We start from the raw sequence: 20,682 nt of genomic DNA, 5'->3' as shown, positions 1-20,682 counted from the left end.
TTCTAAAACTAATTCTCCAAAATTGTGTATATTGAATTACGTTTGTAGTTATTTAACCTTTGGATGTTGTTCACACATCGCCTTTAAAGCATTATTTTCTTTTTGTATGTAAATACTCCTCCCATAAACACGATCTCATGGAGCTCACCTGTTTAAAATAAATAAAAAACCATTAAAATGTGAACCTCGAGCAAACCCACTATTAGAGTCTTGTGTCACTTTAGCAATAGTAATTGCGAGCCCTTACTGATTTATTTATCAAGACGTAACTGACAGCACATCAAACACAGCATCAAATCTTTATTACACATTATGAAAACAAAAAAAACTAGCCTTGAGTAATTTAGTTTTTTTTTTCATTCTTATTTTACTTAAAATTTCATTTGCCGATAGGATTAAATCTTCCCTACAGGAAAAACTAAACCCTTCCACAAATGATCATCTCGTCAATCCACATTATGCAAGTGTATTATATAAGCATAATAAATACAAAATAATACAAGAACAACACGTCAAATCAAATGGGAAAATAATTCACCGACTCCAGATATTTTCATATCAGAGGGTTCGGCTAGGTAGAACTTCTAATTGGACCTATAAATCCTACTGATCCCTCAGTATAAATATTTTTAAAACTTACAAATATTATTTCTTAGGGTAACTATTATTCAGAATTGTAAAAAATAATTATTAAAAAAAATATTAGCCGCAAAATATTCCCTTATCAATAATTCTAATTATATATTTGACCGAAATAACAAAGATTTAAAACCTCCAAATACTTAGGCATTCCAATAATACCCATTCATTCCAAAAATAGAGCATAATCTGAACAAAATAAATTTTACCACGAATAAAACTCCCTCAAAGGTAAAAAAAATTAAACCTTAACCCACCGCCCACACTGCCATTTGTACGTTAAATCATAATAATAAAATGTAGGAACCTACCCCTCCACAAAGTATCGGTACGCCAGTCAAAAACAGATTACAACATAACTCTCGCAAAGTTTATATTTAGAACAGTGTTGCAATGGTTACGAGATGCGCAGACTGCCCACGCACACGTTCAAAACTTTATCTCACCCCTTGCAACTTCGTATAATAGTGACGTCACACAAAATCGATCCAAATCCCCTACACACCACCACACCGTGTCCACAAGGCGTCGTGGTTCACACACACACAGAAAATTTACTACTACGTGCAAAGGTAGTTAAGAAATCTTCTTTACCGACAGTTCTGGATTTCCCGAGTAAACCGCGTTGCGTCGGAAAATGGCGGTCGTTTGTAAAAGAGATCGTATCGGTGTTTGAATTGTTGCAGTTACTTTGGTCGCTTTTGTTTAAGTGTCTTTGACGTTTGTGTGAATTTTTGCGGAAAAGCCAGGCCATAACCTAGGGCGGGACATCGCTCCCGCATGCGGATCCAAAACAATTCAGACAGCTGTCAAATTTCCGTTCGATCGCATGTTCTGCAATTGGGCTTTTCAAGTCAACGCGAGTTATAACAGGCGAATACTCACAGACGCGCTTCCAAACTGTTTAATCATTATATATTTAAAAAGGAATGCAAGATTAATAATACAATTATAAAGTCTGCACATCTGTTACGGCAATATTTGAAATCAATCTGTTAATTAGCTCGCATTAAGTGTGTGGTTTTGTGTTTATAAACACAAGATTAGGTTGCTAAGTGGGACAGTTAGACCCAAGTACAGTACGGGGGAGAACACGGAAGCAATCGAAAGGTCGCGCCCTCTTCAATATTAAATTTATTCCTTAAACTTTTTCGTTCCGAAGGCCTATGGTTTACTTTTCACAACATGTCATGTGTTGCGCTGCTTGACTTTTCCATGGTCTAAAAATAACTCTTTGAAAATTTTCTTCTTTGAAACTTGTGTGATTTGTTGAAGTGATTTGAAACTGAAAGATTATTGTAAGGATTACATGAAGTTCTATTGAAAGTTTACATTGGCGGGATCACTTGAAAGGTAAATAATTTATTATTTATTTTTTTTATAATGTTATTTTACTGTACTTACTTATTATATTTACAGGCAAATAATTTTGAAGAGACCCTAGCTTGTATAATAGTGTCGTAAGGGATGGATAAAAAAAATATTTATCGTCTTCAAAAATACTGATTTCGGTTGTCTGTGCGTCCTGCGTGACTCTGGTTCAATGAACTCATATTTACTTTGAATTTAATTGTCATTTTCACAATTGTACCTACCTGTAATGTAATATTTTGAAGGAAAATTATTATTCTAATTGTGTCATTATCAAAATCGGAACTGATTTGTCAAAAACTGTCCCATGATTTTCACGGGCTGAGCTAGGAATTTTATTTTTGTAACGAAGCTGAAGAATGAACAAAAAAAATAAATAAGAAGAACATCATCAAATTGAATCGCGAATCTGAGTTGATTGTTACGTATTCAAGATATGTGGTCATTTTTGGGGTAAAAGGGGACTGCGGGTGGGTGTTTTTGAAAATTTAGATACTGGTGGGCACAAATACATGAAAATGTGTCACCTTTAAAATGATTCGCACATACATTAGATTTAATTTACAAGTTTTTAACACAATTCTACATATCTACCTAATAACTAATATAGTATATTTTGAGTTCTCACGGACATTAGTGTTACGTTGTGTGATTTTTTGAGTAGGTATTGAATCATATTGTGACCTTCTTCAGTTAACGTTTCGGATAGCTTGTAGTGATGTCTATCTTCGGGGCAGCTGTCTACGGAGATCAAAGAGTTTGGTTAATAACTAATATATTAATGTTATTTTTAAATTGATTTAAAAGATATGGAGATTTTTCTCAAATGATAAAATCTTAGGTAGAATCTTCAGAACCATTCAAGGAATTGATAAATGTTCAAAGAGCCGTCATACTGAGAAAAATGAGCATTGCCAATTGATTAAGAATCTCTCAATAAATTGAACCAATAAGGTTTATGAGACTTAAACGTTTCCACTTGCACTTTGTCACATGATTGGCAGAAAGTTGACCAACTTTAAAAATGAGTTTTGCCAATTTATTAAGAATCTAATAAGGTTTATGAGATTTAAACTTTTCCACTTGGCACCTTGTCACATGATTGGTAGAAAGTTGAGCAACCTTAAAAATGAGTTTTGCCAATTTATTAAGAATCTAATAAGGTTTATGAGACTTAAACGTTTCCACTTGGCACCTTGTCACACGATTGGTAGAAAGTTGACCAACTTTAAAAATGATTTTTGTCAATTTATTAAGAATCTAATAAGGTTTATGAGACTTGGGACGGGTTGTTTCGGAGAATTTGAACAATTCATCTAATTTCAACGTTCATTTTCAAGTTCTGTGAAAGATTTTTTCAAGTTCTGTTTATATTTCAGTTCTGTCAAGCAACTAGCCTATAATGATATAATAACAGAACTTGAATGGGACTTTCACAGAAAACGAAAATTAACGATGAAATTTGATGAATTGTTCAAATTCTCCGAAACAACCCGTCCTTAAACGTTTCCACTTGGCAACCTGTCACATGATTGGTAGAAAGTTGACCAACTTTAAAAATGAGTATTGCCAATTTATTAAGAATCTTTTCAAATTTCCGTGCACTAATAAGGTTTGTGAGACTCAAACGGTTTCACTTGGCACCTTGTCAGAACTTGTAACATGATTGGTAGAAAGTCGACCAACTTTAAAAAAAGCTTACATGACAGATAAGTTAGTAATCTAAATTTGGTGGATTAACAGTATGGTGGCTAATACTGTATCATGGGGTATAAGAAACTAGGGGGAGACGGTAGGACACGATCGACACCATTTATAAGCACAAATACTGTATCATGGGGTATAAGAAACTAGGGGGAGACGGTAGGACACGATCGACACCATTTATAAGCACAAATACTGTATCATGGGGTATAAGAAACTAGGGGGAGACGGTAGGACACGATCGACACCATTTATAAGCACAAACACTGTATCATGGGGTATAAGAAACTAGGGGGAGACGGTAGGACACGATCGACACCATTTATAAGCACAAATACTGTATCATGGGGTATAAGAAACTAGGGGGAGACGGTAGGACACGATCGACACCATTTATAAGCACAAATACTGTATCATGGGGTATAAGAAACTAGGGGGAGACGGTAGGACACGATCGACACCATTTATAAGCACAAATACTGTATCATGGGGTATAAGAAACTAGGGGGAGACGGTAGGACACGATCGACACCATTTATAAGCACAAATACTGTATCATGGGGTATAAGAAACTAGGGGGAGACGGTAGGACACGATCGACACCATTTATAAGCACAAATTATTTTGAAAACACTTTGTATCAGTTCAATAACAGCGAGAAGCTTTTATTTTAGTTTTCGGAAGAAGCTAAATAATACATTTTCCGATAAAATAAAAATCGACATATTGTCGTAGGTATTACGAGTAAGTTGGCGGCCATCTCTTGTTCATGTACGTTATATTGGTTTGATATTATATATATATATATATATGAAATTTGGCTTTTAGGTTAGTTTTTTTTTATTTAACCCAAACAAAGAACCTAAAATTGGTATACTTAGTTAAACCTAAAAACCTTTCTTCATATTATTGTGTCAAAACGTGTCGTAGACAAAGGACCATGTCCATTGATTTTGGATATTTAACAAAAAAAACGTACAAAAATGAGTATGGCTTATTTATTGATATCCTGTTAAAAACGTGATGGTAATTTATCTCCGGAAAAAATATGCGTCCATTCAGAATATATCGGAACACGTGTTCATGCAGTTGTCCATTTCCTGATAAATACTATGACGAAATGCAAAAAAAGTATTTTTATGAACACGTGTTACGCCGTCCTTATAGAACATTCGTGTTTTACTGATGCTTTCTTAGAAAATTAGTTTCATTCGTTTAACGCCTACAGTCACGTATTTGACAGGAATATGAATAATTAATTTGACTAGATTTGATATAAATCAGCAAGTAAGTAAGCATCAGTAGATAAGTTTTCTCCGTAGAGTATTATTATATGACTAACCTAACATTTTTTTTATATAGACCGAATGATGAGTGCGTACCTACTTAGGATCATTTCCCAGATTTCCACAGAACGTCTGCTATAGTTTTATGGCAGGATGTCGGTGTGAAAGTTACACTACTTTCGAAGTTGAGCTTCAAAAAGTCATTAGTCGGGGGATTTCAGACGTCAGAGTCAACATGTCGAAACCGACATTGGTATTTGACATTTTGACAGGGATTTATGTAGGTACGTAGGTACACACAAGGGTGATTCGCACATTTTTTTAATGCGTGGGTAGTTGAAAAAATCCACGATAAACTAATGTTGTACGTAAAAGATTGAAAATATCTAGGTTTGTTGCACAAAATAATTTTTTTTTTCAATGGGTAGGTGGAATGGATGATGAAACGCATAATGGTTCGTATACATTTGCGAACCGAGCCACGAATTACGGTAAAGGAACAAAGCAACTGCAAGCGGCGATTCGCGCCATCTGCAGTTGCTTCTTTCTTTTCCTCTGTTGAGGAAACTTTGTTGAGTTGAGGATCGGTTCGGCAGTTCGGCTCGCGCATGTATACGTAGCATAAGAGAAGAACTTCATTTGATAGAGGCGAGAATCCTCATAAATGATGCATCTAAGGTTAAAACGGAACTCTAGGTGACAGAATGATATAATAAAATAAAGTATGAAGTACCTACTTAAAAGTAAAAATGATCATTTCCAGATACCTAGAAAGCCAGGGTCGCGGGTTTAAATGCCGGCTCTTGCTAGTATTTTATTTGATTAAATCAATTTTGTTATTTCTCAATTTACTCATTTAAAATTATGCATAGTTTTAAATTCAAACGTTGCTCGAAATGGCTTTGGCCGTCTTTGGTGCCCGTTGATTTGAATAACCAGGTACTTCCCCACCTTACTCTTCTCCATTTCTTACCCTCTCCTTTATCTTCTGTCTCATAACATACCCCAACTGAGGATACCATGATTTCACATTAAAAACAAATTAAGTCACTTATAAAAAAATCTATCAAAGGAAATATTTTTAGAATAGATTTAATTTGTTGTTAATACGGTCTCCGAATACCCTGTCTATACACTCAAATTACTACATTTTCAAGTCACAAGGATGCTACAAGTGTAATTAAATTGTTTACCAATGTTCGTCATTACAGTAATATATTAATTACAGTAGCGTAGACCCGTGAACAATATCTGGATATTATAATTGTAATTAACGTACAAGATGAATTATAACTGGATTGTTCTCACGTAAGTGAGAACATCTGTAATACCAAGTTAAAAATAAATAAATAAAAGGATTTGTGAAGATGAAAGTATTTAATTATGATCATAAAAAGAGAAAAAATGTGTATCGAATATTAGTAAACTTGAAAAAATACGACATCATTCCAATATGATCCAACGATATTATAAATAATACCACACGCGGACACGCGGTATATTCATAGTAATCGGTCAAAAAACGGAGCACGGCTTGTAAAAAAATAGCCATTCGAAGAATTATGCAGATGGACGGGCCGCTGAAGTATAATATTAATAATAATTTATATCTTTATTTAAGATTGTTTGCACATTACAACTAAAAATGAATATTATGATGTATATTGTACATTGATTTATAATTTATTTTTTTAAAGTTATCAAATTAAAAGAAAAATACAAAAATAATATGATGAAGGTAAAAAGAAAATAAAAATACAGTTAGTTGAGGTTTCTCAAATACCGCCTCACTAGGCTAGACTGTGTTGAGGCAGAATTTTTCAAGTTACTTCCTGGTACCTTTAATGTATTGATGTATTCGCTCAATACTGTGGTTATTTCAATAACTGTGAATTTGGGTGAATGCACCGGTAAAGGCCCTATTCTTATTTTTGATCCAACTTTTTACAAAAAATTTTCTTTGAAATTTTTGTGAATCACATTGTTTTATACTGTCTGGAAGAATGTTGTAGAGTCTTGACGTAAAGTATTTAAAGTTTAGCTGACCAAAATTAGTATGCGTTATCGGAATTTGTAGTAAGTTTTTGTTGTTGCTTCGAATACATCGTGTATTTGAACTTTTTTCGTAGTAATTATGTATATATTTGTGTACAGATGAGTTAGGATAGTTTTTGCATATAACTGTCGAACATCAAAAACTTTCATAATATTGAATATTAGGTTCAAGTCTGTAATTAAAGGTAGCCTAAGAATTGTTTTTAAAATTGTTTTCTGTGCCTTTATGATTCGGTCTAGTGCAGATGAAGGGCCGCCTCCCCATGCTATGATACCATACTCAATAATAGATTAGCAGAAAATCACTTTCGGGTGTTGTAAGCCGATAAAGTTTCGTATGATTCTGAAAAAGTGCATGGTTTTTCTCATTTTGTTTGCAATTATTTGAGTGTGAAGATTCCATTTGGGATATGGATGTGAGGCCAAGGTACTTCATCTGAGCAGACCGCTCAATGTAGGGGCACTGACAACATTCATCGGAATTCAAACATTAGTGTATTCCAATGGAGGCATCGTCAAGAGGTTGACCAGAAAAATTAATGCTTGATGTGATATTTAGTTTTCTCGGTGTTCAGTTGAGCGTATTTATATCGAACCACTTTTTTACCATGTCTATGTCCGTTTCAGCTTTTTTATAGACAGCTAGATAGGTATCAGCTTCAAACTGTAAGACGGTGTCATCCGCAAAACTAACGATTTTCCCCCCAATATTAATGTTGCATAAGTTGTTAACATACAACAGGAACAGAGACGGACCTAATATGCTTCCTTGTGGTACACCGTAATAATAATAACATGGCATTTATATAGCGCCATTAGTGTCATTTCACTTCAAGTGCGCTAAATTTAGATACCGTAGGTAGATCAAAAAGTGTTGCTAAGTATGTTATTTATTTTAACTTGTTGCTTGCGTCCATTAAGGTAGCTTTTAAAAAAGTTAAGTTCGTTTCCCGTAATATCGATTTGTTCAAGTTTGTTTATTAATTTAATGTGTGATATTGTATCAAAGGCTTTGGAAAGGTCTAAGAAGATTGAAATACATTTTTTTCCTTTTAGCAAGGCTTTTAAAAATGAAATCTGTGACAGCGGCAATAGCGTCTGAGGTACTCTTGTTTTCTTGAAACCCTTATTGATTTTCTGAGATCCGTTTATGGCTGACGAGGAATCTTACCGGCTGTGAGTTGATGAGTTTTTCAAATACTTTCGATAGGCTTGTTAGTAGGGTGTCCACTGGACCTAGTTCAGTAAAACCACGCGTAAAGTATCTTTATTTTGATCATTCATCTAATCATCTGTCAAGCAATTGAACAAAATAAATATGCATTTCGAATAACGAGTCATTATTTAATAAAATAATTTTGTTTTGTTAATTAATTAATTTACTTCATCACTTCTCTGATATATCATGATAAGTGGTTCCAATTTTGAATAAAATAATTAATTGAATAATGTTACTTATGTTGCGCAGGAATATTTCACGTTACTTGCCTACCCATGCACTATTACCACAGAAACAATACATCTTCACGTAATACAGTCCAAGGAGAAAATCCGACAGTAATGACGAGGAAAACAAAATGTTCATTTACGTAACAACGTTGGAAAACTTTCATGAATATTACGTAAGAAGGTTATTGTAATAAGAGATGTTCAGAATCTCATTAATTTATTATTTCCACCCACATCCTTCTTGCAGGCATTACGAAATACACATCAAAATTTCACCTTAATCCAATATTCAACCACAAAACCTCACCTGTCTTATCTGTAACCATGAACAATCTACACCAGCCCGAGAATCAGATTTTACGGATCGAATGAAAATAAATAATTCTAGAAAAAATCACCATTTACCAATCAAGCGACAAAGTAAAACTTTGGGAAAATGCTTTCATTATTTTTATTTTTTTAATGTTTGGATTACTTTTCGGTTGTTTGTGCATGCGTGATGTAATGATATACTTTTTTGTTTGTTTTTGTATTAGGCAATTCACCCTAAAAAGAGTGCTATGTGAATGATATACTTGCGTAGCGTGTAAAATTATTCAAGTTTGATGAACTTTTAATTTTCAAACTTGGAATTGATAATAAGTATACAGGGTGTTAAGGGACGTAATTGACTTACTTTTTTAACCAGTAATTCCTGACATTATTTGGGATAAAAATACTAATGAAATTTCGGTCTCCAGTGACAATTTGATTTTTTTCAACCAAAACAGTGAAATGCAGTAGGAATCGGACAGCTAGAAGAATAAAAAAATGGTGTTGAAAATAAAATAATTTCACCAACAATTTCGCAATAAAAAGTCATCGGAGACCAAAATTTAATTTAATTTTTTTACTCAAAATAATATCAGGAATCACTGGTTAAAGTAAGTCAATTACACACATTTGCACCCTGTACCTATATGCCATTTTAGACAGGGGGTAAAGTAGGTACCAAAATAATTTTGTCAATTAATAATTCTTTATTCAAAATGTGTATTTGTTTTGTTTAAATGTTTGATAGAAGCTTATATGAATTAACAGAACGATGATACGTTACCCAGACATCGCGCTCGGTTATCCACACAGCATCCCCAAAGATGACATGAAGCCCTGAGGGAATTTTTTCCTCAGGTCCTAGTGTGTTTTTTTTATTTTTTTATAGTGAATACCTCACAAGAGTCCCAACTGCTCCCGTCTGGAGCCAGTGAGACTATGGCATCCCCAATTGGGGGATGTTGTGAGGCTGAAGGTAAGTGGGGAAGGGAAAGAGGAAGGTGGGAAGTACCTGGCTATTCAGATCTAGTCACTAAACACGGCTAAAGCCATTTGGAGCAACGTTTCAATTCTGAATGGTGGTCTTACACCAGGGCGATACTGGTAGTATCTTCCACTCTGGAACGTGCCGCAAATATACTATATATTATTATTTTAATTAATTAATTGTGAAATAACACAAATTAATCAAATAAAATTTATTTGCGCACGCCGGGTTCGAACCCGCGACCTTCGGAATGGCAGTCCAATGCGTTACCACTGGACTATGCCGGCCGTCAAGTGGAGGTAATGTAAAAATAAATAAATTAATCATTGACGTACTGGATTTACACAGTGATGGGCATATTCAAAATATTATCGGTATCTACGTACAAATCGAAATTTTCGAATTTTAAATAGGTAATTGATTTTAAAAAAAACTTTCGTAATATTTTGCAATGTAGTACAATTATTCCGATGTCTTTTTGTCTCACGTCGCTAAAGTGATAAGATGACCTTTTATTCCTACCCACTACTGTTATCATTCACACTCCTTTTATAGTGAAGCATCATGCCTTCGTAATGTGCTGCCATCTGATGTAAGGGTCTCAAAGCAAGATTAAAGAGGCTCTTTCTTATCCTACCAGCTTAACAGGCCTTTTCCCACCCACCTTACTCACTAACACAATTAACATCTTATTCTCATTGTAAGACTGTGTAAATCTCGTTACCTTACTATAAAGTACAATGTTTGTTTGAATAAAACGGGATAAATGTCCCCCCTCAACGGTGGGCGTCTTTTGTCATACCGTCGTATATCATCTCTGCATACTTACTTTACCAATGAGAACATGGAGAAAATAAAATATATAATTATTAAGATTCTCTTAAAATTATTGGTAATCCGGTAAAAACTGGAATGCAGGCCGTTTCCTGATAAACTTTTAGACAATCCCTAATTACAATCACCTGCATTTGCCTTGATAGTATAAAATGACTAGATGCGAAATAGTTTAAGGAACACGTGTTCCGACATCGTGATGAAATATTAGTATTTACTAAAAGTTTATCAGGAAACCTATAAACTCATTCGATAAGGACCTGCGATCCCGTTTTTAACCAGATTACGATTAATTTGAAGAGATTATTAATAAATCATTTTTCCGTGTTAGTACAGCAGAAATAATCCGTTGGGGGATCAAGTGTCCGAGGGAACAACTGGCACAGGGATCAACTGTCCGGGGGTCAAATATCCGGGGTTAACTGTCCGGGGGTACAACTGTCGGCGCCAACTGTCGGGAGTCCAACTGTCGGGGATGCGTATTTCCTTGTCCGTGTTCAATAGGAGACAGTACGTCAGTACTGACTTGAAACACGCACGGGTTTGTTACGCTAATTATCTTTCTAAACTCTAGTACTGCCTCCTATTGAACACGGTAAAGGAAATACGCATCGGGGATAAAGAGTATCGTGAGCACATCACCAGGAGAAACTGTACTGACGTGTTCTTATGTACGTTGTGTTGTAATATTGATGTGAATTGGTTGTATTATGAAAAAATTTATATACTCTTATATGTGACGGTCGTCTTATCAGAGATTGGCGGTTTCTGTGTCATACTGACAATGTAGCCAGTTGGAACCGTTTCGGAATGTGTGGTCTTAGATCGTTTTTCAAATCAATAATTTTGAATGAAAATGACTTATTTTTAGTACGTAATCTTAGTAACAAAAATCACCTAAATCAAATCACAAAATAATCATATTTTTTCATCATATCAGATTGTGAAAATATCCCATTATTAAAATGTTTCGGGGTTGGGTAGGTAGGTAGGTATATCGATTATTCCATCACTAACTGAAACAATCGACATTGAATTGCCGATATTGTGTTTATCAGCAAAACAATGTTGCCAATTCTCCCGTGACAGGAATAATTAAACGTTTCAATTAGGTACCTAATCAATAGTATGGCTTCTTTATTGATGTCGTTTGAGAATTGCGAACGTCCCGCGACCGTGGTAATTGCATGCCGGTGTGCCCGACCTTTATACGAATGTCGGTTAATTGTTTCAGTTAATTAAATACCACGTTTACTAATGGTATATTGAGTGATTGACTAAACCACAGTGAATTCGATTGCGACCGTTATTGTAAAGTTGATTATGCGAATGTATTTGAGCAGAGTCTCTCAAACCGAATTTTGTTATGACAGATCATGCATGTTACGAAGAATGTTATGAAATATGGAAATGTGGTGAAAACACAATAACTTATTAGACGAATAAGAAACCATTTTATTTGCAAATATATTTTAAAATATTTCGGTTCTTGGTGCGTGAGTAATGTGAAATGTTTCTGCGTAATTCGTAAAATAATTCAATTCACTTTTAATTTTCTAACTTGGAACTGACAATAAGCAAATAAATTATATCAGGCAAGCGAAAACGCAAGTACTAAATTTATTTGATTGATTAATAATTTTTTGTCGAAATGTGAATTTGTTTTTTTTTAATGTTTGACAGATTAATACAGTGAAGATTACTGAGACAACACGCGTGGTTTCACTGAAATAGTTCCAGTAGACATACTTTAGCAGACTATCCTTTTCATACCGGAGCTACATCTTTTGTTAGATTATTATGAATATAACCTGTCCTGTATTTTATAATGTCATTGTACCGATGTCTTAATTTTTCAAGTTCACTAACCTTTTACTAACATTCGAAAAGTAAATATATATTTTAAAAGACAGTGATCCTAAGACAAATATGAAAAAAATGTGGTAAATTTTGGATAGGGCCTGACGCGCTTATTACGAATAATTTTTAGAAAAAAACTTTATATTCGCCTTAATTACTATAAGAGAAAACTTTTTGCATTTCGGGCGGCGGAAAATGATGCATTTTGATTTTCAATTGCGTAAAACCAAAATTCACTTCGCGAATCGATGTGGCGATAATGCGCCGCCATTAGGAACGCACTGTTATGTTAGTATCACTGATGCATTAACAAGAGCTAAATACGACCGTTGCTATCTTTGTGGGATACACATGAATAATGAAAAACAGAATTAATAATATAATGTAAACGAACCTATAATCAGAATCACTTCAGAGTTAAGCTGAGGCACTGAAATCATGTTGGATTTCATCGTCGTTATAGTTGGAGGTGTTGGTATTCGTTGTCATTGAAAATCCATTTACCGTCCACTTTTCTACCACGGTTGTACTTGCGCTTTCCAATTTTTGCCTCATCCACTGCCACGGTGATACCAACACCTCCAATCTTCTGCTTCATTTTGTCGCACCAGAGCACGCATACCTCCCGGCAATACGACGACCAGTTCACGACCGTGTCACTGCTGATATCCATCTCTTCCATCAAGAAGGTAGTCCTAGGTGGACGCATCATCGTCCAAAATGACACGAAGGTGCATATTTTGGCGATTGAAAGATTTGACTGGCCGAAAAATGTGCCTTTTCTTATAGAAACATTAAACTTGCACCTTTTATTGACCCGATTGTGGCCCGAATCCACCAGAAACGTTTTTCGGCAACTGTACGTCATTTTTGAGAAGCTACAAAGATTTTGACAAAGTTCACACTTTTTCTCAAGAAGCACTCCGTGGCTTCTTAACCACTCAATCATGGCATCTTCATTTCTTACGATGTCTCCAAACCCCAAAAGTCCAACCGAACACGAATTGCACGACATTTTTTCTACTAGAAGGTCTTGTTCGGCGAAAGAAATAGACGGAACTAATTATGTAAATGCATTGTTCGGAAACGGAAACAAAAAAACCGGGAACCAAAAAACCGGAAGGAAGAAATAAATATGAGTATTTATGTCGCGGGAGGCACTAAACATACAAATTTTGTTATGTTAGTATTCTATTATGTGGCTATACGAAAATATGCTAGAGAAAAGCGTAGAAAGCAAAATAAAGTGTCCCCTTTATACCGCCTGCTCGCGTCAAGGCAAGAAAAACATCCCAGTTTTCAAGTAATTTAGCGGCTACGCGAGGTTTGTGTAACATGGTTTGTGATACAAAATAAAGTGCCTCTTTATAATGCCTGCTCGCGTCAAGGCAAGAAAAACATCCCAGTTTTCAAGTAGTTTAACGGCTACGCTAGGTTTGTGTAACATGGTTTGTGATACAAAAGAAAGTGCCCCTTTATTACGCCTACTCGCGTCAAGGCAAGAAAAACATCCCAGTTTTCAAGTAGTTTACCGGCTACGCTAGGTTTGTGTAACATGGTTTGTGATACAAAAGAAAGGGCTGTATTTCCCTCAATTTTTGAAAAATTTAAGTTTGTTAACATTATAATTCTGTTGTGTTTTCATAATTTCGCGCCAAACTATTTGTATTCCACGAAGTTAGCCACAGTCGTATCTACGCAATGTATCAGGGATACCAACATAACAGTGACGTACCTAATGGCAGCTGATTGCCGCCGCATCGATTCGCGAAGTGAATTTTGTTTAACGCAATTGAAAATTTAAATTCATAATTTTCCGCCGCCCGAAATGCAAAAAGTTTTCTTTTATAGTAATTAAGGCGAATATAAAGTTTTTTTCTAAAAAAATATTCGTAATAAGCGTGTCAGGCCCTATCCAAAAATTAATAAAAATGTTTTCGTCTTTACAAATCCTAGAATAGGAATATGACGTGATATCTCACGGGTCTGCGTTAGTATAGTATATATTTTGTTGATCTTTGGGTACTTCAAAGCTTGGGAACCACTGCCTTAAAGTAGCTCTTCGCAATACCCAGAGTAAAAAATGTGGACCGTGAGATATAGTATTGTACCTACGCATTAAAAAATGGATTTAGTATTTCGATAAAAAAGCGTAGGAAGCGATAAAAATTCATTTGAAAAGTCAAGAAAGAATTTTTTTATTTTTTCTAGTTTAAAAATGAATATTGCCGTATTTTAGACGAAAGCTTCCGTTTGATTTCATTGCGGAGTATTTACGGTTGACTTTATTCTCAAGTCGATTGTGAGCGACCTCAGAGGTGCTCAATATGTGGTATGTGAAAAATATTAATTATTTTAAAGTAGGTATATTTTGGTTCGGTGATTTTACGGGGTGAATTGACATCACAAAAGGAGTTAAGCAAGGCTGCGTAATGTCACCGTGGTTATTCAATCCGTACATGAATAATTCCATGAAAGAATTGAAAGAAGTGGGATTAGGCCCGAATTTGAGTAATCTGAAAGTATTATGCCTGTTGTATGCTAATTATGCGGTAGTGTGGAAGATCTACGGTCTTCGTGTCTAGGATGAATGAAGAAGGTATGAAGAATGAGTTAAAGATTATTGTAAGTAAGTGTAAAGTTATGGGGTTTAAAAGAGATAGTACGATAACGGTGTGTAATATAGTTGTGAATGATGAATACTTGGAGCAGGTGAATGAATTTGTCTGTGGGATGTAACTTTTTTGAGAGATGAATAGGCTGATAGAGATATTGAAAGAAGGTTAAATGCAGTAACGCGGTTGGCACTAACAAAAAAAATCCAAAAAGTGAAGATAGCAGTCCACAACGGAGTTCTGGTACCTACCCTGATGAATGGCAGTGAGGCATAGAACTGGGAAAGGAAGGATACAAATGTTATGTAAATGAGATCCCTGAGATGTACGTGATGTAAAACCACGTATGATCTTTTGAGAAATGTGGAGATTCGTAAAGAATGCAAGATTGATGTAAGCGTAGTGAGTAAGATTAAGAAAGAAATGTATAGATGGTTTAGGTATGTAGAGCGAATGAACGAAAAAAAGAGTGTAAGGAGAAGGTAGAAGAAGCCAGGTTCCGAATAAAACACGTTAAGATCAAATGAACCAATACTTGAATCTTGCTATATCAAGAGTCAGAATAACAGAAGAGTATGTATGAAACTATATATGAGTATGAATGAGGCAAGAGTGTGTGCCAAGATTGTGTTTGGAGGTCTGTCCTTCTGCCTACTCCTGCGAGGAAATGGATTTATAGTTAGTTAGTTATTTAAGTATATAACTCCTCCTTTCAATTAAAAATATTAAAGTAATAGGTACTGCGGGCACACCAAAATGAAACAAAAAAGATTTCGGTATTTTCAATACCTAATAGTACAAAAAGTGGGTAGTACCTATATATTCCATTATAAGCCACCGGGCACTGAACAGAAAATCCCCAGGAGTATGATTTATATTCACAGTCCATCTCACTAGGGATTCTTGTTCCAAGGCGGACCGTAGGTAGTTGTGTTGGTGTTACATCATGATTTCTTCATCTTCGTGTATGTTGATTTTCATATCTTCATGTTTGTTGAATGTAGGTTGTGTTGATGTTACTTAAAATTTTTTTATGATTTCCTCGTCATCATGTCTGTTGATTTCGTCATCTTCAAATTTGTTGATTTCCACATCTTCATGTTTGTTGAATGTAGGTTGTGTTGATATTACTTCAAATTTTTTTATGATTTCCTCGTCATCATGTCTGTTGATTTCGTCATCTTCAAATTTGTTGATTTCCACATCTTCATGTTTGTTGAATGAAGGTTGTGTTGATGTTACCAAATATTTTTTATGATTTCCTCATTTTCCCGTTTACTTAGCCATACTGGTTTCAATCTAACAATAGAACCGGGGAAGCATCCTTTTGATTTATTCTAATTATATTAGTCGGTTTCACTTAAACTTTAATAGGCCATAGCATACAAACATTCATTAATTTTTTTACAAACTTTTTTCTTAGATTCTACTGTAAAATATTTTTGTAATATAAAACTACCTCTTTGGAGAAAAGAAATCTCTACTTTCGGGATGTTTGGTAATAATTCATCATGAAATCTCTCACGGCACAACTCATAAAACACGGCCAGCCCATAAACACTTTTTAGGCAGAAGGTTATTACAGGAAGACATATTTATTTGAAAAGGTTATTCCCTACTGAATTGAGGAGAAATTTGAACAGCGCGCCGAGCAGAGAATCAAATTAAGCATGGCTGACTCAATATTGCTCGCGCTAAAAGCTGAAAGGGAATCGATATAGGGCACGCTGGAATGGTTTGAGCGATACCAAAGTGAACAGTATATATATAATTTAGGCTTTTGTGGCACTTGAAAGGTACTTTAAATATCGCCCTGATGAAATGTGTTGTTGATGTGAAGGGCAATAAATTAAGATAAATTAGTTAACGCGTAGCGAAGAAAAGTTCTAACAATGAAAATGTATTAAGTGGAAGTGAATGAAAGGAAAATCATAAAAAAGAGTCAGTCCAGGTGAGTATATATAAAATCAAGGAGTGTGTATGTTGGACCTTTTTGTCTACCTTCACAGAGAACTGGTTAATTTGTCATTAGGTATTACAGCCCCTTTCACAAAATGAGTTTTTTTAACATAAAATATCTTATTCATAAACTCAATTTGTGAGGAGGGTTTTTTCATTTAAAAAAAATTCTTTACTGAACAAAACGACACGTTTAAGAAAATTTACAGACAGATAAATGCGATAACGGTCGAGTTAAAGCAATACCTCTACGCTCAGTAAATAAGAATCTATGCAATGGGTAGGTGTAGGTTAAGAAGAAACATCTCCAGGGAAATTTAAAGCTCAGCGCGCAACCATAATACTCATAACCTCAATATTTTGGGACAGTGAGGGAGTTCTGAAGACTACTTACCAAAGGTCTGCTACGAGAAACTTATTGCTCAGTTGTGGGAAAACATCAAGCAGAAGAAAAGTGATGTTGCTTCAGGACAATGCAGCTGGGCAAACGGCTCAAGAAGGAGGGAGACGGATTAATAAAATTGTTGACTCTGCGTGCAGCCCAGATTTGGCCCTGTCTGATTTGTTTATTATTTTTATTTTTTTGAAAATAAAACATGGTAGTGGAAAATTTTCTGATGAAGATGATATGAAGGCCGCTGTCGAGGTCCATTTCTACAGCAAGACGGAGAAAAATGATTATTATTAATGTATTAAGAATCTCTTCAAATTATACGTAATCTGATAAAAAATGTGATTGCAGACCTTAACGAATTATTTATTATGTTTCCTGATAAACTTTTAGTAAATTACGAATATATTATTACGATTTCTGAATACATGCGCATGAAAATCCTTATATTTTTTTTGAACACGTGTTCCAATATATTTATATATATATATATATATAGGAATTTACAAAAAAAATTATCAGGAAAGGGCCTGCAATCCAGTTTTTAACCGGCTTACCAATAATTTCAAGATATTCGAAATAATCACTTCTCTCCGTGAACAGTTTAGATTTTTTTGATCCGTTTTAAGATGTTTTATCAGCATCTATATTTGAGAAAAACATTGACTTTCAAAAAGTTTAATTGAAGAAAAAACCACAAAAAATATTTAAAATCCATTCACGCCCTAGGCTCATTTTCCATGGACAACACCCCTAGAATAAATAATATGGGAGTTTACCCAGGGCGAGGGGATGCGGAGAGCAGAAAGACCGTGGGATGGAAATCCTTAGTTCCTAATTCCTAAGTAGGTAGGTATCTACTTTCCTGGAACCGTGATTCTACTGATCTGTACTTCCATCTCTTCCCCGTGGTGCGCGGTTTTGATTGAACCTTTTGTCAGGGTCGTTTTTGTAAACCATGGTAAAGGCTTCTTTATGGTTTTCTGGGGTGTTGATTCAATCAATAATTTAAATTTGCGGTTTGAAGAAAATTTATTTCATTACATACTTTTTTAATAAAATTTTGGACAAGATGTAGTCAATCAACTGGGGCATCGTAAAGGCTTTGACATATACCTTTTACTAAATCACGTCCAATCAAAAAGCTTTTTATTATTCATGCCACATTTTTTAAAAAATTTATTCGGTTCTCATATTAAAAAAGTTGTTTATTTTTTGGTGTGGATTAAAACCTATTATAACCGACTTTATATTAGGTGACCAGTCATAATAATAATAATAATAATAATATTGGACAATTTTTATAGCGCCGCTTTTGTGAGTTGTAAGTATGTTTTTCTGTATTTGTTTGTAAATAATAAAAATATTTTCTGAATTTGGGAATAATATGAATTAGATATAGACTAGGAATGTAGGAAAAGTAAATTGTACCTACAGAGCCCTTGAAGTTATGTTTCACATAAACGGCGCTATACACGTTATCCGTTTACTTTATAATTTTTTCCGTCTTTATGCCCGGGTTTCTTCTCCACAGGAAAAACTAAACCCTTCCACACACTTTTCCACAAATAATCATCTAGTCAATCCACATTATGCAAGTGCATTATATAAGCATGGTAAATACAAAACAATACAAGAACAATACCTACAGAGCCCTTGAAGTTATATTTCACATAAACGGCGCTACACACGTTATCCATTTACTTTCTAATTTTTTCCGTCTTTATATCCGGGTGAAGTCTTCCCCACAGGAAAAACTAAACCCTTCCACACACTTTTCCACAAATAATCATCTAGTCAATCCACATTATGCAAGTGCATTATATAAGTATAATAAATACAAAACAGAGATCAAATTGTGTAAAAAATAATAAATATATTATTTTTATTGAAATAAAGGACAGCAAAATAAATAGTTCATGTTTCATTAAAATTTACAGTAACATGAAAAATTTACAACAAAACCAAAATTGTATGGTACAGTACCTACGTACCAATGTTTTCACGACATGTACCTACACATGTAAAATACTCGTAAAACTTGTTTTTTACCTACGTGTAAAATATTATCCGAAAACAAAAAATATTCCTAAAAATGATTCACTGAAATGTGAGATATTTATCGTAATTTCATGAAAATACAATATTAAACCGATAAACTTCTTTAAGAAGTCGCCTTTTTAAAAAATAATTATTGTTTTATTTTTTTTTTATAGTAATATTTAAGATTACTCGATATTATCCCGAAAATACACTGTCATAGTAATAAGGCTGTCATCCCGTGGGCAGTAGCGACTGGTGACTTTTGGGTGTACTAGAGTGCTAATATTGCAAAGTGCATACTGATGTTATTGTAGCCGAAAACGTTTTTTTTATTTTCCTAATTTTGGATTTTTCTATGACGACTTCAAGAAAACCGTGCGGCGAAACTGAAATTTTCTGAAAATTTTAACGTTAAAAATAGAATTTTCGAAACAAATAATATCGTTTTGGACTAAACAACATCAAACAGAATGGTGAGGAATAAACCGACTAAAAAGAAATATTCGCTGAAGCAACGTAACGGTCTGCAAAGCAGTCCATCGTGGGACTACACTGCGCAGGGTCTTGCAGCACTCGGCTTATATCGATTCCTTACCGACCCAAGGGACGACTAAAATTTGTATTACGCGGTTATGAGCTGTTTCCCCCCAAGCGCACTTATAGAGTAGAGGAAGTATCCTATACTGGATAAACATAAAAGAAAACATCGTATCTTCATTTGTAATACAGGTTTTATAAGCGTTCCAACTAAACATTTTGCTTTTGTAAGCAATACTAAAACGGCGGGAATAAAGTTTGTACCTACGGAGGTTCTTTTCCTTGCAAAGTGAAATGAAAGATTTACGCGACAAGCGACCATATTTAGGCCGGTTCAAGAGATAATGGTTCGATTTCCCAGTATCAAATCAGGCGGTTGGCAATCGATTGGTCGTTTAAAATCAAATAGCTTAAATAAATCATTGCTTTAGTAGCTGCTAGCAGACCTCTTTTAAAATTAACGATATTTCATACGGAATAAGCCAAATTTTCATTGAGCCATTTCATTGACTCAACATCGAGCAACAAATAATAAATTACCCTTGGTAAATGTCCACGTACTTTTATTCAGCAACGAATCCATTTCACTGCTTTGCAAAATTATGCAGCGTATTTTTTTGTAAAATATCCATTCAAAAA

General features: G+C 34.6%; 1 protein-coding gene across 1 annotated transcript in view; it reads left to right on the top strand.

Moving 5' to 3' along the window:
- Nucleotides 1-1,311: 1,311 nt before the first annotated feature.
- Nucleotides 1,312-20,682, top strand: part of Rab26 (RAS oncogene family member Rab26) — a 201,505-nt gene continuing 182,134 nt past the window's right edge. Inside the window, exon 1 of the mRNA XM_089634427.1 lies at nt 1,312-1,992. The gene's annotated coding sequence lies outside the window, so the exon portion shown is untranslated. The remainder of the gene's footprint in view (nt 1,993-20,682) is intronic.

This window comes from Hesperophylax consimilis, chromosome 8 (assembly GCF_061612785.1).
Source record: "Hesperophylax consimilis isolate HC1 chromosome 8, BYU_Hcon_1.0, whole genome shotgun sequence".
Taxonomy (NCBI): Eukaryota; Metazoa; Arthropoda; class Insecta; order Trichoptera; family Limnephilidae; genus Hesperophylax; species Hesperophylax consimilis.
This window is presented reverse-complemented; position numbering and strand designations above follow the sequence as displayed.